Source organism: Pelobates fuscus, chromosome 3 (genome assembly GCF_036172605.1).
Source record: "Pelobates fuscus isolate aPelFus1 chromosome 3, aPelFus1.pri, whole genome shotgun sequence".
Classification (NCBI taxonomy): domain Eukaryota; kingdom Metazoa; phylum Chordata; class Amphibia; order Anura; family Pelobatidae; genus Pelobates; species Pelobates fuscus.
This window is the reverse complement of record NC_086319.1, coordinates 109,642,247-109,660,258: the sequence shown is the minus strand read 5'-3', so window position 1 is coordinate 109,660,258 and position 18,012 is coordinate 109,642,247.

The window sequence follows — 18,012 nt, the reverse complement described above, 5'->3', positions numbered from 1 at the left end:
CAACACACACTCTGCATTCACTACACCAACACACACTCTGCATTCACTACACACTAACACACTCTCTGCATGCACTACACTAACACACACTCTGCATTCACTACACATTAACACACACTCTGCATTCACTACACACTAACACACTCTGCATTCACTACACACTAACACACACTCTGCATCCGGTACACACTAACACACTCTCTGCATTCACTACACATTAACACACATTCTGCATTCACTACACACTAACACAGTCTGCATTCACGGCCCTAACACACACTACATTAATTACACTGACACACTCTGCATCCACTACACACTAACACACACTCTGCATTCATTACACACTAACACACACTCTGCATTCACTAAACTATGCACACACTCTGTGTGGCGGAACCAGCCCCGCCACTTGTGTCTGGAGAGGACTGCTTGCCAGCCTCTTGCCCTGTGATTATGGTCCCTGGGAGGTTTGGCCCTTGAAATAGAAGATTTGGGCATAATGGATTTTTGGTGTGCTGCTGCTGGCCCTTTAACTCCCAGAGAAAGGGTTTGTACTTTTAAATTGAATGCTGTCGAAGTGTCGAAGTAGTCGAAGTGGCCGCCATTCAAAAAACGAACATGTGGCGGCGGCCATCTTGCTTCATTCCATGCGGTCAGCGGTATGTGTAGCCAAATTCATGGAACTGAAATCGGCTACACAGTTCCGCGAACACCGCTGAGCCTTACCTTCTCCCACGGTGATTTTGCCGCCGCAGAGACTAAGTCCCGTTCGAAGATTTGAACGCTCGTTCGAATGGGACTTTTTTTCAGCCTGAAATAGACCGACCGCACAGTCCAAATCTATGGAACTGTTTTGGGCATGAAAATGTGCTTGCGGTCGGTCCTAAAGGACTTCCATATAACCTTTTAACCCCTGAACCGATTGCCCTGATTTTTGAGTATGTGTTTATTTCTCGAATGCTGATTATGAAAATGTTTGTGACATGTATATTTTAGAAGTTATAAATATTGTGTTAAAACTGTATTCCTCTGCCTGTGATAATGAGATTACCCATTGTGTTCAGTAATCATATCACAGGCAGAGGGGAGGATTTTGTGTGGGAGTGTCTGTGTGTATTGTACGGATTGATTGGTTGTTCTGTAATGCCAGGACAGTCAGATTCTGCTTAACCCTCCAAACAAAGTGTTGCCTCGTTATTGGGGGAATTGGATTGTATGCTGACTGCCAGGAGTGTAACCCTTTCGTATGGTTTTCCTGTTCGGCTGCTTCCAGGATTCGTAGAGTTTGCAGTTCGGGAGATTGGTGCTCACAGTTGCTGCCTGTGCATCTGGAAAGGGGAATATCGCCCAAACGGTTTTTAACCTCTGGTGAGGAAAACGGTCCGTTACACTCTGCATTCACTATACTGAAACACTCTGCATTCACTACACTAACATACACTCTGCATTAACTGTACACACAGCATCCACTACACAAACATCCTGTATTCACAGTACACACACTACAACAACCACAAATTGATACACTCTGCATTCACTATACACAGACATTGCGTCTATTAAACACACTACATCCACTACAGACACTGCATCCACTAAACACATTTCATCTAGTACACACAAACACTACATCCACTACTCAAACACACTCTGCGTTCACTATACACACTGCATCCGCTACACAAACACACACGGTGCATTCACTGCACAAACAGTATCTAATACACACAAACACTACATCCATTACACACATTCTAATTCACTTCCACTATACACACCACATTCAGTCCTGCATCATTGTCAGCGGACAAGGTAGAGCATGGGCGAGCCCAGGGGGGGAAGGAGAGGGGAGCAGACCTTGTGCTTTGTCAGGGGACCCAAAATTTCTGATGGCGGCCCTGCATACACATTGGGGGTATAGGTAGAGGGCCCAGGCATACTTTACTGGCTCTGCCCACCTTGTTCATGGTAGTGGAGTTCAGTGGAACTAAACTCTTGAGGCAGCAATTGGTCGGAACACCTGCCTTGCAAAGACTACTGATTAAGCTGCATTTGTGATTGGACAGCTACATAATGTCTGGATTGGGTAAGAACAGGAGGTCTTGCAAACACTGCAGGCAAGTTTGACCATTGGAGCATATTGAAAATGTTGAAAGGTAATTAAAATCAGGGGGGTTGGGCCAGATCGCCATGTTGACCGGTCGCATATGGGAGAGGCTCCTGGGGGATCCAGCTTCTCTTCTCAGGCTGACATTGGGAATTTTGGAGTCCATGGTGGTGATACAAGGCTTCAGGACCAGTGGCCTATTTGGGGGAGGAGCAGAGTGGACGGTTGCTACCCTGCTTTCTTTCATAGCTGACACTTTTGTGGTAACCCACCTTCGGACTAGGACGGTTAGCCCGGTCCCCACTGAAGGGATCCGCTGCTGAAAAGATGGAACCCACATAGGTTACCCTGCACTCAGATTCCTGCGCTCCTAAGTCATGATGGCTGCCAACCATGATCTCCTGAGGCTGTTTATGTTGTTTCCCATGCAGCTTTATTGGTGATGGAGCTGAATGACCCCTGTTCATCATACAGGGCCATGCGATGCGGTGCACTGCCTTTATGATTGCAACACCCCAGAAGCCTGAGGAGGGCTGTTGGCTATTCATACTCCATACCCGGTAATCAAGTCTGATCCCTGCAGTTGCTTACTTCAAGTCTCAAGTCTTGAGGAGACGATCCTCACATCGCAGCCCAACACCAGAGAGGATCAACTTCTCCAGTAACTCTCTGATGTTGACAGCCAGATCCAAGGGCACAAGATGTGGGTTCGTGCTCTGACCTGGGACTGGTAGAGCGAAACTCGCCGGGCTTGTCTCTTTGCCAGGACTTACCCATCCATACATTTATCCAATCCAGTAGTGGGAGTTAGCCATCAGTTTATTATGTTTGGCTACAATATATATATATGTCTATAGCAATAGTCTTGTGGTGATTAGACCAGGATATATCTGACACTAACCAAGTGGGGCTCCAGTGGTTTATACTAGTTTTTTTTACCTATGTTGAAGCTTGCAGTATTACTTTATGTCTCATTCTCAGTTTGCAAGTCAACATAGTGTTAGGTGTTTTAAACCGTATTTACCTCTTGCACCTGGGACCCTTTTATAGATGGTTTAACTTTAAAAAAGAGGTATTGTTTGGCATCATGTGTCATTTTGTGCTACCTTTATTGTTTTGACTTATACTGTTGATACACATTTGAGCTCCATGGCTTGTATACCTGATAGGTCTCAATAAAAAATTAATTTACGAAAAAGGTAATTATTCAGGAACATACGTAATTTACAGAAAACTGAAGAAAGTTAGAGGTAGCATTATACTAAGTATCATTACCACCATCTAGTGTCTAACGTAGGTATTACTATAGATCTGTTGTGGTAGTTAACAAAATACCAGCCACGAATGGACAGGATAGCCTTATGCCTATCCAGGGCCGGACTGGGAATGAAAAGCAGCCCTGGAAAAAAAGTCCATACCAGCCCCGTAATGCATCGCGCCAGCATAGTGCGCAGATATGGAAGCGGGAAAAAAACTGAAAACTAGCACTCAAACATGAAAGAAATCGTTTGTGCATGGAGGGGTGCTGTGTGCGTGAAGGGGTGCTGTGTGCGTAAAGAGGTGCTGTGTGCGTGAAGGGGTGCTTTTTATGTGTGGAGGGGTTCTGCGTGCATGAAGGAGTTCTGTGAGCGTGAAGGTGTGAAGGTGTTCTGTGTGTGTGGGGGGGGGGTTCTGTGTGTGTGGAGGGGTGCTGTTGGTGGGGGGAGGAGTGTAGTGTGTGTATGGGGGGGGGGTTATAGCATTGATATATTTATATAAAAAAAAACTTTTTTTATTCCCTCCCCCTTTACCTTTGGTCAGGGCCCAGGGGAGAGGGGGAACTTTTCAATCCCTGGTGGTCCAGTGGTGGTGCGTGCTGTTCAGCCTGCAGCTCCTCTGGCTGCAGGCTGACTTCGCTCTTCTCCCGCGAGAACGGCAGGCAGGTTGGAGCGTTGCCATGGTAACGCACGGCAACGCTCCAACCTGCCTGCTCGCGGGAGGAGCGTTCTCGCTTGCAGGTTCCTGTGAGACCCTGTAGGGGAACAGAAGCTCCCCTACCCAGTGGCATACACATGACCTATGGGGCCCCGGTGCAAAAATTGATCCCTGGGCCCCCCCCCCCGCTTACTCTGCGCAGGCCGGGGCCGCAACAAATGGCGGCGGGCACCTGGTCGCAGGGGTTGCGACCCCTGCGGCCGCGGTATGTACACCAGTGCATGCAGATGCACACACACTTAACCCCTTAAGGACCAAACTTCTGTAATAAAAGGGAATCATGACATGTCCTTAAGGGGTTAAAGGACCACTACAGACACCCAGATCACATCAGCTCAATGAAGTGGTATGGGTGTCAGGTCCCTCTAGTTTAACCCTGCAGCTAAAAGCATAGCAGTTTCAGAGAAACTGCTATGTTTCACTGAGGGTTAATCCAGCCTCTAGCAGCTGTCTCACAGTAACACTAACACACACACACACACACACACACTAACACTCACAGTAACACTAACACTCACAGTAACACTAACACACACACACACTAACACTCACAGTAACACTAACACACACACACACTAACACTCACAGTAACACTAACACTCACAGTAACACTAACACACACACACTCACAGTAACACTAACACTCACAGTAACACACACACACACTAACACATTTTTTTAAAAATTTAATCCCCCCAGCCTCCTTACCTTTTGGAGTGGTGAGGGGATTCCCTGGGGTCCAGTGGTGCTGCTGGGCTCCAGGGGGGCCGGTCACCCGGCGGGCAGGCAGGCTGGCCGGTGCGCGAGGGAGCACTCTCCCCTGAGTGCTTCCTCTTCAGCTCCCTCGCGCGCCGCGTACTGATACCGGCACCGGAAGATGACGTCATCTTCCGGCTCCGGTATCAGTGCGGTGCGCGAGGGAGCTGAAGAGGAAGCACTCAGGGGAGAGTGCTCCCTCACGCACCGGCCAGCCCGCCTGCCCGCCGGGTGTAAGCAGGGCCAGCCTCGGGGGGCCCCCCAGGAGAAGAGGCTGGCCCAGTGCCACTGCCCCTACCCGGTCTGCCAGCCCGGCCACGCTACATTCTGTGACCGGCAGGAGGGGAGCGCATCCCCTCCTGCCGGTCACCCTGTAATTGCGGCCCGGGCTGGTGCACACTAGGTGGCCGCGCACCGGCCACCTAGTGTGCCGGCCCACCGGGAAATTTCCCGGTGTCCCGGTGGGCCAGTCCGGCCCTGTGCCTATCCCACGCATGCGTACACTCCCTCACTGTGTTAACCTCTACCACTTCAGCTGAAAGGCTATTCCGTGCATCCACTACTCTCCCAGTAAAGTAATACTTCCTGATATTATTTTTAAACCTTTGCCCCTCTAATTTAAGACTATGTCCTCTTGTTGTGGTAGTTTTTCTTCTTTTAACCCCTTAACGACCGCTGACGGTTCAGGACCGTCAGCGGTAAAACGTGCGTTTGGACCGCTGACGGTCCTGAACCGTCATAACGGTTTTGGGCTACTTACCTGATCGCCGTCGGTCCCACGGCGGCGATCAGTGCTCCACCCGGTCCAGGGGGGTTGCCTGTCTGCCCAGGCAGTCCCCCTTCGGCAGATCAGGACCCCACGGCCATGTGATCACTCGATCACATGACCGCAATAGGTGTCCATGTGTCTGCCTGCAGGGGGACTGTCTGTGCTGACAGGCAGTCTCCCTGCAAGTGAAAAATCCAAAATAAAGTGTAAAAAAAAAATCTGTGTAAAAAAAATAAAATAATATGTGTATATATATGCTATATATACATGTATTATATCTATATATACCTATATATAATATATGTATATATATCATATATATAATGTCACACTAAGTGTATTTTTATATTTATATATACGTATATAATTATAAAAATACACTTATATTTAAATTACACACGAATATATACAATATATATAATAACTATATATATGGTATATATATATTATTATAAAATACAAATAATATGTTAATAAAAATAAATAACAAAAAATAAAAATAATTTTTAATAATTAAAAAAAAATTATATATATATATTCAGTTTTATTCTAACAGTATTTTGATATTGATATATATATTTATATCAAAATATACTTAGAATGTAATGATATATATATCTATGTATAAATAAATAAATAAAAATAATACGAAATATACATATGTCCACATACATAATTACATAAATAATTTCATAAATATACACGTAGACGTCAAATATATAAATATGTATATATATTAAAATTCTATGTGCATATTTATGTAATATTTTTACCTAATTAAGTAATTTTAATGATTGCAATTTGAGGGACCTGCCTGCCAACCCAGGCCAAAAGTCCAGATAATTTAATTTGCTAGCACTGTGTTTAACCCTGTAACTTTCTATGACACCCTAAATCCTGTACATGGGGGTACTGTTTTACTCGGGAGACTTCGCTGAACACAAATATTAGTGTTTCAAAACAGTAAAACATATCACAGCGATGATATTGTCAGTGAAAGTGAAGTTTTTTGCATTTTTCACACACAAACAGCTCTTTCACTGAGGATATTATTGCTGTGATATATTTTACTGTTCTGATACACTAATATTTGTGTTCAGCGAAGTCTCCTGAGTATAACAGTACCCCACATGTAGAGGTTTTATAGTGTTTGTGAAAGTTACAGGGTCAAATATAAGGCTTGATTTTACTTTTTTTTTTTTTATTGAAATTTGTCAGATTGGTTAGGTTGCCTTTGAGAGCGTATGGTAGCCAAGGAATGAGAATTAGCCCCATGATGGCATACCATTTGCGAAAGAAGACAACCCAAGGTATTGCAAATGGGGTATGTTCAGCTTTTTTTAGTAGCCACTTAGTCACAAACACCGGCCAAAGTTAGCGTTTTTTGCATTTTTAACACACAAACAAATATAAATGCTAACTTTGGCCAGTGTTTGTGACTAGGTGGCTACTAAAAAAAACTGGACATACCCCATTTTGAATACCCTGGGTTGTCTACTTTAAAAAATATGTACATGTTAGGTGTGTTTCGGGGATTTATGACAGATAACGGTGTAACAATGTCACTATTGATACATTTAAAATATATATATATTGAAACAGCAATTTCCTACTTGTATTTATAGGCCTATAACTTGCAAAAAAAGCAATAAAGCATGTAAACACTGGGTGTTTTTAAACTCGGGACAAAATTTTGAATCTATTTAGCAGTTTTTTTCATTAGCTTTTGTAGATAAGTAAAAGATTTTTCAAGTAAAAGTCCAAAAACATGTTTTTTTTTTTATTTTTCACCATATTTTATTATTTTTTTTAAATACAATATATGACATAATATATATACTGGTATGTAAAGAAAGCCCTTCTTGTCGTGAAAAAAACAGTATATAACTTGTATGGGAACCGTAAATGAGAGAGCGGAAAATTACAGCTAAACACAAACACCACAAAAGTGTTAAAACTGCTCTGGTCCTTAACGTACAAACATCGCAAAAACAGGCCGGTCCTGAAGGGGTTAAATATACTCTCCTCCTTTACTGTATTGATTCCCTTTGTATATTTAAATAATTCTATCATATTCCCCCTATCTCATCTTTCTTCCAAGCTATACATGTTAAGATCCTATAACCTGGCAAAAAAAGGAAAAATAAAGATATCAAAGCATGCTTTCTAAAAATATGTTTAGACATTAACTCTTTAAGGACCGCGGACGTACTAGGTACATCCGACAAAAAGGTCCTTATGGACTGCGGACGTACCTAGTACATCCACGGAAAATCTATTACTTACCCAATCGCCGGCGGGGGAGTGACAACTCCTTTCCAATATTTGAAGCATATATTATATCTATATGTAATATGAATATATATATTTTATATATATATATATATATATATATATATATTGTCATACTAAGTGTATTTTTATATTAATATATACATATATTAATATAAAATTACACTTATAATTAAATTACACACACATATATATTATATATATATATATAACTATATATATTGTGTATATATATATATATTATATCATATAAATAATAAGTAAATTACAAAAAATATATATATGCAATTTTATTCTAACTGTATTTTGATATTAATGCATATATATATATATATATATATATATATATTTATATTTAAATACACTTAGAATGAAATTATATATATATATATATATATATATATATATATATATATATGTATAGATAAATAAATAAAAATAATATGAAAAAAACATCTCTTGACCCATCCTCCCCATCTAACTAACGTCCCATATCCCTGCTCCCTTTTTCCTCAAAGCTTCTGGAAAGTCTTTACCCGTGTGTCTCGCTTCCTCAATTCCAACTCTCTCCTTCACCCTCTTCAGTCTGGCTTCCACCCTCTTTACTCTACTGAGACTGCTCTTATCAAAGTTACTAATGACCTAATCGCAGCTGAATCCAAAGACCACTACTCCATATTAATTCTTCTTGACCTCTCTGCTGCCTTTGACACAGATGATCATGCTCTCCTCCTTCAAACATCTTCAATTGCTTGGTCTTTGTGACTCTGTCTTCTCATGGTTTTCCTCTAATCCCTCCCAACGCTCATTCAGTGTCTCCTTTTCCAAGGATACCTCCTTGTCTCGTCCTGTCTCGGTTGGAGTTCCCCAAGGCTCTGTCCTTGGTTTCCCTTCTATTTTCTATTTATATTGCCTCTCTTGGCAAACCTGCCTCTTTTGGATTCCACTACCACCTGTACTCTGATGACACCCAAATATATCTCTCCTCCCCATGAGCTCTCCCCTGCCATCCTGCAACATGTCACTGCTTGCCTTTCTTCCATCTCTGACTAGATGTCCTCCCGCTTTCTGAAACTCAATCTCTCTAAAACTAAACTCCTTATCTTTCTTCCTCCTAATACTGATCCTCCTCTCTCGCTCTCCCTTCAAGTCAGTGGTATCCACATAAGTCCATCCTTGCAAGCACGCTGTCTTGGCGTCATACTTGACTCTGGCCTCACCTTTGAGCCTCAAAGCCAGTTTCTTGCCAAATCCTGTAGATCCCAACTTAAAAACATAGCCCGCATCTGCCCCTTTCTTACAAAAGATGCTACCAAGGAGCTTGTCCATGCTCCTATATACTGTAAGCTCGTTTGAGCAGGGTCCTCTTCCAACCTATCATTCCTGTAAGTTTTCTTGTAATTGTCCTATTTATAGTTAAATCCCCCCTCTCATAATCGCTTACCCCCACTCCCAACCCCAGCTCCCTGACATGCAATCATGGCCTCCACCCCAACCTAGTGATGGAACTAATGTAGAGAGGGCCTGGTGCAATAATTTTTGGGGGGGTCTCCCCTTAGTACAAGAGTGGAGAAAAGATAGATACCCATTGTATTTGTGTTCAGTGTTAGTGTTGGAATGTATGGGGTGTATTTGTGTGCAGTGTTAGCGTATGTGTGTGCAGTGTTGGCATTGGAATGCTGGGATGAATGCATTGACACACGCATATATACACAGACACACACACACATATATTTATATATATGTATAAGATGAATGAAAGGAGCACTCCAAGGAAATTTTCCAATCGCTCCTTTCATTCATCTTCTATTTTGTGAGGCTGGAAGCACCCAGGTACTGCTGATTATATTGATTTATTTACACACAGATGTACATACACAGACACACAGACAAATATAGCCAGATACACACACAGCCAGAAACACTGACACAAACACAGACAGATACACACACACACACACACACACACACACACAGCTAGATACAAAGCCAGATGCACACACAAGGCCAGATACACAGTGACACAAACACAGCCAGATACACATACACAGCCAGATATACACACCACAGCTAGGTACACACACACACACACACACGACCAGATACACACACACACACAGCCAGATACACACACACCAAGGTACACACACACATAGCAATTTACATCATATTTTAGCCACCCTCCTGTCTCCTTGCCTTTTGGGTACAAAAGTGCGACTTCCCTTGGGTCCAGTGGGAGCTGGATGGCCAATGCTGATGGGAGTCTGACTTCCTCAGTTCCTCTCCTCCTCCTGTGTATGCCTCCTCTACCTCCTCCTCCTCAGTGGCACTTTGTTACCTGGGAGGAAGTGATCTCACCTCACTTCCTCCCAACAGGCAACATGAAAGGGGCCCAGGTCAGAGCACTCTTAAAGGGACGGGGGCCCCTGATTACATCTGGTACCGCCAGGGCCGTACTGCAGATACAAAGCAGCCCTGGAAAAAAAAGCTATGCCAGCCCTATAAGTCATTGCGCCATATATTGTCACATGCAATATGTAAGGCAATGTCTTGCAACCCCAGATGATATATATATATATATATATATATATATACTGCTTTTTCTAATATAAAATATTGGTTCTTTTCAGAGTAAAACGTTTAATTATACAGTAAGCATACTTATATGCAGACACAGACAATCTCACTGACACACACAAGCTCATTGATACACAGCCTCATAGACAAACAATCTCACTGATATACATAAGCTCATTGACATAAAAACACAAGCTCACTCACTAGCAGGCACACACACACACACACACACACACGCACACATGCAAGCAAGCTCACTCACTAGCAGGCGCACACACACACACACACACAGCTTAATGTAGTGGTTCTAGTGTCTCTAGCCTGTCCCTGCAGGCTTTTCAATGTAAACACTAACTTTTCAGAGAAAAGGCAGTGTTTACATTGCTTCCTAGTGACACCTCTAGTGACAGTCACGCAGACAGTCACGCAGACGGTCACTAGAGATGCTTCCTGTGTGCAGGGCAGACAGCTGGGTGTGCTTGTCTGTGATGGCGGCCGCAGGGGGGTTGTGCTGTCTCTGCTCTGCTCCCCAGCTTAATGAGACCAGGGCCTGAATATGACATCATATTCCGGCCCTGGTCTCAGTAAGTAGTGCGCAAGGGCGGGGGAGCAGAGCAGAGACAGAACAGCCCCCCCCGCGACCGCCATCACAGACAGCTCCCCCTGCGGCCGCCAAGCACACCCAGCTGTCTGCCCGGCCCTGGGTGCCGCAGCCCACAGGGTTTCGATGCCGGCAGGGGGCAGCAACTTTGGGCCTCCCATGAGTAACTGGGCCCGGGGCAATTTAAAGACAGCCCTGGTTACAGGGTCAAATATAAGGCTTGATTTGCCAGATTGGTTATGTTGCCATTGAGAGCGTATAGTAGCCCAGGAATGAGAATTACCCCCATGATGGCATACCATTTGCAAAAGAAGACAATCCAAGGTATTGCAAATGGGGTATGTTCACTCTTTTTTAGTAAGAGTAAGACTGGACATACCCCATATTGAATACCCTGGGTTGTCTGCTTTACAAAAATATGTACATGTGAGGTGTGATTCAGAGATTTATGACAGATAACAGTGTTACAATGTCACTATTGATAAATTTAAAAAAAATATATTTTGAAACAGCAATATCCTACTTGTCCTTATAGCCCTATAACTTGCAAAAAAAGCTAAGAACATGTTATCATTGGGTATTTCTAAACTCAAGACAAAATTTAGAAACTATTTAGCACGGGTGTGTTTTAGCAGTTGTAGATGCGTAACAGATTTTGGGGGTCAGAGTTAGAAAATTAGTTTTTTAAACTTTTCTCATCATATTTTTAAAACAATTCATAGTAAATTATATGATATGAAAATAATGGTATCTTTAAAAAGATCATGTAATGGCGAGAAAAAAATGTATATAATATGTGTGGGTACAGTAAATGAGTAAGAGGAAAATTACAGCTAAACACAAACACCGCAGAAATGTAAGAACAGTCCTGGTCCTTAACGGTAAGAAAATTGAAAAGCGGTTTGGTCACTAAGGGGTTAAAGTTGCACCACAGTTCCTCACAACTCAGCTTATTCAATAAACTGTGTATTTGGTAAATTCACAAGGGGATTTAAAATTTAAGGCCAATATAAGGCTAGTATTCAGCTACTTTGTCCTAAAAGGTGAAAGTCTCTATTGAATTCCCAAAAATCCAAAGCTAAGTGAATAGTTGTAAACATGTAAAGCACTACAAGTGACAGAGTAGTAATACTTCTTCCTTTTTATTGTTTTATTGTGTTCCATTCTCTCCAGAACACAGTGCCTGCCAATTCTATTGTACAATAGAAGACTTATATTCTTCTGGCTGGCACTTATTCTATAAAATGACAGGCAGTACAGGTTGTTTGTTAGACAAGAATTCATACTTAGTATTGTAGCTTAAACAATTTTATATATATATATATATATATATATATATATATATATATATATATATATGTAATTCCAATAATTTAGCTGTCCTTAAAGATCCGATGTGATCCTTATGAATAAAGGAATAATGCGTTTGTTTATTTGTGTTAACCTGGCTCAGATTTATACCACAATCCAATGCAATGAAATATGAAACCATATTTTTCAAAAAAACAAAGGTCATGTGATCTTTCTGGACGTCTTGCAAAATAAAAATCACAGGGCACAGGAAAAGACTTGGAGCACATGGAATGTACCCTGGCACTAATCCATGTGAATGTGTTTAATTCAGTACAACTCACATAGAATTAACTTGCAAGTTTAGCCTGGTAGCTAGCAATCTGCTGCTGTGCAATACCATTCATTACATTATCAAAAGCACAATGGGAGTTGCAGTCCATAGGAACTGTATTTCCACAGGCTAAAGATAAGATAAGGCCATGAACTAATGAGAGTTTTTTAAAAATTGGGCAGACTAGATGGACCGAATGGTTGTTATCTGCCGTCACATTCTATATTTCTATTGTGTTATTATTAATATCATTTATGATCTTATTTCCCAATGGTTTATTTCCAAGTGGAAATTGGAAAATAGGTTTCATGACAGACGCACACGGTACGGTAAACAACAATTTAAACAAGTACCTTAGACCAAGTTCATGATAAGAAATTTTAAGACAGTGAATAAAGGCGACATGGAAACCAACACGAAAATAGCTATCCCCATCATGTATGACATAGAAATACAGGTTCCAAGGCAGATAAAAGGCCACTTAGTATGTTCAATTCCCATCTACAAGGGAAAGTTTTATTACTGATTTTTCTCAGAACACTAGATGAAAAATAGGACACTCACACTGTAGTGGATATAGTGGCAGAAGTGTTAAAGGGATACTCTACTGCCCAAATACAATAGAAATAGAAATCCCTGTTTAGTAGATATACATCAAAACAAGCATACATTTAATTATTTATTTTTTCACCCTGGGTATATCTAAAAACAATTTAGATACCCTCCTCTGCTAGCCCTGCCCGGACTTTCTGAGGCTGTCCAACCATAAAACTTCTCAATGCAGCTCAATGAGAAGCATTTTCTAGGCAGATACTCTGGACAATGTCCTGCCTCTTGAGTTTAGCTCCACTGAGCTAAATAACCAGGAAGTAACAAGACAAGTTGTTTGATTTGATTGAAACCCCAGTGAGATGTAACCAGGTTAATTTGTAAACGTTTTAATTTCAGTTGAAATCTGCACATTTTGTAAAATGTAGAAAAGAAGACACACTACACATATAAAGCACTTCAGCAAGCGCAAGTGCTTTAGGGATTCGGAGTGACACTTTAAAGGGACACTATAGTCACCAGTGCAACTACATGTATTCCTGACCCTATAGTGTTAACACCACCATCTAACCCCCCTGGGCCCCTCATGTCTCCATAAATATAGTAAAAATATTAATGTATTTAAGCCAGAAGCTGTAACTCTGCATGCTGTTTGCCTAAAAAAAAAAAAAACAGTCTGCTGACATCATCAGAAGTGGTAGCCTGATCCAATCACAGTGCTTCCCCATAGGATTGGCTGAGACTGACAAAGAGGCAGGTCAGGGGCAGAGCCAGCATGATTCAAACACAGCCCTGGCCAATCAGCATCTCCTCATGAGAATTTAATCAATGGATCTCTATGAGGAAAGTTCAGTGTCTGCATGCAGTGGGAGTGTCTGCATGCTGCCCTGTGCTCTGCTGACAGCAGATCTGAGTGGATTGAGGAGTTTTATGCCTCAATCAACTCGGAAGTCCCTCTGGTGGCATTCTGAGTGACTGCAACTGGAGGTGTTCCTAGCTTTCAATGTAAACACTGTATTTTCTCAGAAAATACAGTGTTTACATGAGAAAGGCTGCAGGGAGCTATAGTTCTAACCTGAACAACCTCATTAAGCTGAAGTTGTTCAGGTGACTATAGTGTCCCTTTAAGAAATAACTCTGTATCAATCAGATACATTGTTCTTGTTCAAAATTACATTTTAGTTGCATAAATTGTTATAAATAAGTCACCTAAAATCTTGCAAAACTGCGCCCGCCTGGTCACACTCCCACTCACACTCCTAAAATGAATATGTCATTCGTCTATTTGAAATATTGGGTGGTATGTGTTCCTCAGCAGATCATGAGCTTTCCTCATTTATTGGGCCCTGGGCAAACTTGCATAGGCATGTTTTTCAGACTTTTTACAGATGTTACTTTGCAACAACTTATTCAAACAATGTTTGCCCCAGCAGGATCTACTGCAATCAATCTAAAGATGTCTGATAAGCTAAGAAACATTAAAGACAAAGTAACGATTCAAGTTAAATTTTATTCATATTTTTGACATCACACAAGAGATAAGGTATGACCTCTAGAAATTTAGTCTCATTTATATCCTGTGACAGTGATTTCAAATCCAGTTAGAATTTGAATGGCTGAAAGAATATAGGGATTTATTCACTAAACAGTGAAATTGGGTACATTGTAAATTAAATTTGTTTGGATTTAAATATGGGTCATTCAATTTTCAATTTAGTGCAATTCAGTTAAACCATGCTACTCATAAGTTATTTTTTTATTTAAAAATAGTATAGGATTTATTGAAATGTGGGAAGCATACCTAGCACATAAAAATAGGATAAATCAACTAATTATGAACGGACTGCAGTGATACCTCCCAACATCAGATTAGGATGGCATGAGATCAGGATGGGTGGACAGGCTCTGAGGTGGCATCACCAGTGATGTGACCACAGTAGCCTCACACCTTTTCCAATGAAGGGGCTTGTCTGTCTCGAAACTAATAGGACCTTGCAGAGAGCGCTGGCAAAGGACAGTATCCTGATGTCTTCACTGTTCAGGAATACCAGGAATTTACAGAAATATTGTGGGACAGAATGTTGTAAAGTCTATGGCACCCCTTAGCTTGCAATATTTCAGACAGGGTGTGAAATGTTTGTACAGAAGAAGAAATTCCATTATTGTCATACTCAATAGGTGTGGAAAAAATGTTAAATATTCTGCTCACAGATATTTGCAAGGAATCTGCTGACATTTATCTGTATGTTAATGCTGCTTTCTAAAAATGCCTTCACAATAAACACAATATTTGCAAGTGGGCATAAAGGCAAGATTCAATAAGTGGAGTTACACCAACATTCTACAACAGAGAACTTCAAACTGCTATTGCAGCCTTCAAAAATCCCTCTAGTACTCTCAGTGTGCTCAGAAAATTCCTTTATTTAACCTGGCTGCAAGAAAACAGTCATAAAGAGCCTAACTGAAAATACCAGTAGGTATTTGATATATATCATGCATTGAAAAATGTAAACTGTCCTAAACTAAGTATTTTCATACACTTTGCTTAAAACAGATGACTTTCGAAAAATTCTGAAAAAATAAATCTTTCCATGTCCAGCACTCATTACTCTGCAGCATTACATCGAAAGGATTACAGGCATTCGATAGTATTACGAATACGAAGTTGTATTCCTAACACCATAGTGCCCCCCCCCCCCTGCAGTACATAAAGGGTTAAAAAAAACTTTTTATACTTACTAGAAACCAGTGCCGATCTCCCTGAGTGCTGGGTCAGCGCTCCGCCTCCTCCGAAGTAATCTGGTGGGAGGACCTAATGCGCATGTGTGGCGAGTGCCGTAAGCACGTTATGGTCTCCCCATAGGAAAGCATTAGCTTAATGTTTTCCTATGGGGATTTTACTGATGCTGGATGTCCTGTAAGCGCCTCTGGCGGCTGTCTGTGTACTGCAATGTAAACATTGCAATTTCTCAAAAACTACAATCTAAGTGGTTTTGGATGCCTATAGTGTCCATTTAAACACAGTGGTCATCCCCATCTCAGTTACAAGCTGTACAAACAAGAAGGGTGGGGGTTCTGCTTATTAGAAACGTTTGCAGAGTTATTATATTTTAGATGCTGATACATGAATTAATTATACTGTTATGTAAAGTATAATTCCCAGATTTTACTAGTAACATGACGTAAAGTCATGATTTTATTAAAGACACGGAGGCGGGTATTATGCATAACTCTTTCTTTATTTCCTCAGCAGCAAAGATAGAGGAATATAAATATTATCAAAAAATGAAAGAAAAAACTGTACAGGCATAACAGGTAGCCAATCACATAATAGAGGAAGTAGCTATATAAGTCCTGTGTCTCCCACAATCCCCCTCTTTCTTGCGAAACCGAAGACCAGGTAAGATAAAACGATGTCCCACTTGATCCAAACAGGAAACGGGAAACAAAACGATAACTTCAAGCTAAAAAAGATAGAAAAATATGGTAATTTCCAAACTCAAAACTGTAGACTTGCCAAACATAACCGTGAGGAGTCCTACATGAAACAGGATTCTGGAATAGAAAATATATAAAATTAGAAACCAATATAAAACTGTTAAAATCATCTAAACATGATAAAATTACATGATATAGATACATGATCCCAATACAGACCTAATTGACAACATACCTGCATAGTATCGAAGCATCTCTTATCCCAAATCCACACCGGGAGGGTGGGAGGGAATAATACTCGCCTCCGTGTCTTTAATAAAATCATGACTTTACGTCATGTTACTAGTAAAATCTGGGAATTTTATTAAAGACACGGAGGCTCATATTATGCAAGTTCAAAGCTGTGCTATCACTTGAGATGCGATGTGTTCAATTGGTCTGAAATAGAAGTCCCTGAAGGTCGATTCTCGGGACCAGTCCGCTGCGCGCATGAGGTCTTCCAGACGGCAACCAACTGTGGATGCCTTCGAGGCCATAGCACCTCGTACAGAATGAGGTGTAAAGATAGACGTGTCTATACCCGCTAGGGATAAAAGCCAACGAATCCAACGCGCTAGCGTCGGTGTCGAGACTGGGCGATGAGGAGCCTTAAACGAAATGAATAGGGGATGTCGGTCAGATGAACGCAACGGTCGCGTAGCCTCTAGATAGGCCTTCAAACAATCCACCGGACAGAGTGCCGGACATAACGAGAATCTAGGATATACGAAGGATTTGGATGCCGACTTAGTCCTCCTAGAAATGTTGAAAGTAACGCCTTCAGGAGTAAACACAAAGGCACCCCAATCAAGAGCCCTGACATCGGAGACTCTCTTACAAGAGACCAGGCAAAACAGCATAACCATCTTGGAGGATAGTTGTTTAAGAGTCAAGTCATGGTTAGGATACCACTCCGACAGGAACCGCAACATTATGTTGACGTCCCAAAAGGCCGAAAAACGCGACCTAGGTAGACGGACGAGGCAAATACCCTTGAGAAGACGGCATACAAAAGGATGTTTGCCGACGGGTAAACCTTCCAAACCTCCGTGACCGGCAGATATGGCCGAGCGAAAAACATTGATCGTCCTGTACGCCTTGCCCGAGTCGAACAGGGCTGTGAGAAACTCCAGGATCAAATGAAGAGGGGCAGATACGGGATCCACTGCCCGTTCCATGCACCAATCAGACCAAGACTTCCATGCAGCTCGGTAAGCTGATCGCGTGCCCGGAGCCCAGGCGTTATCGAGGAGCAAGAGAGTTGTCTGTGGAACGTCAGGGAC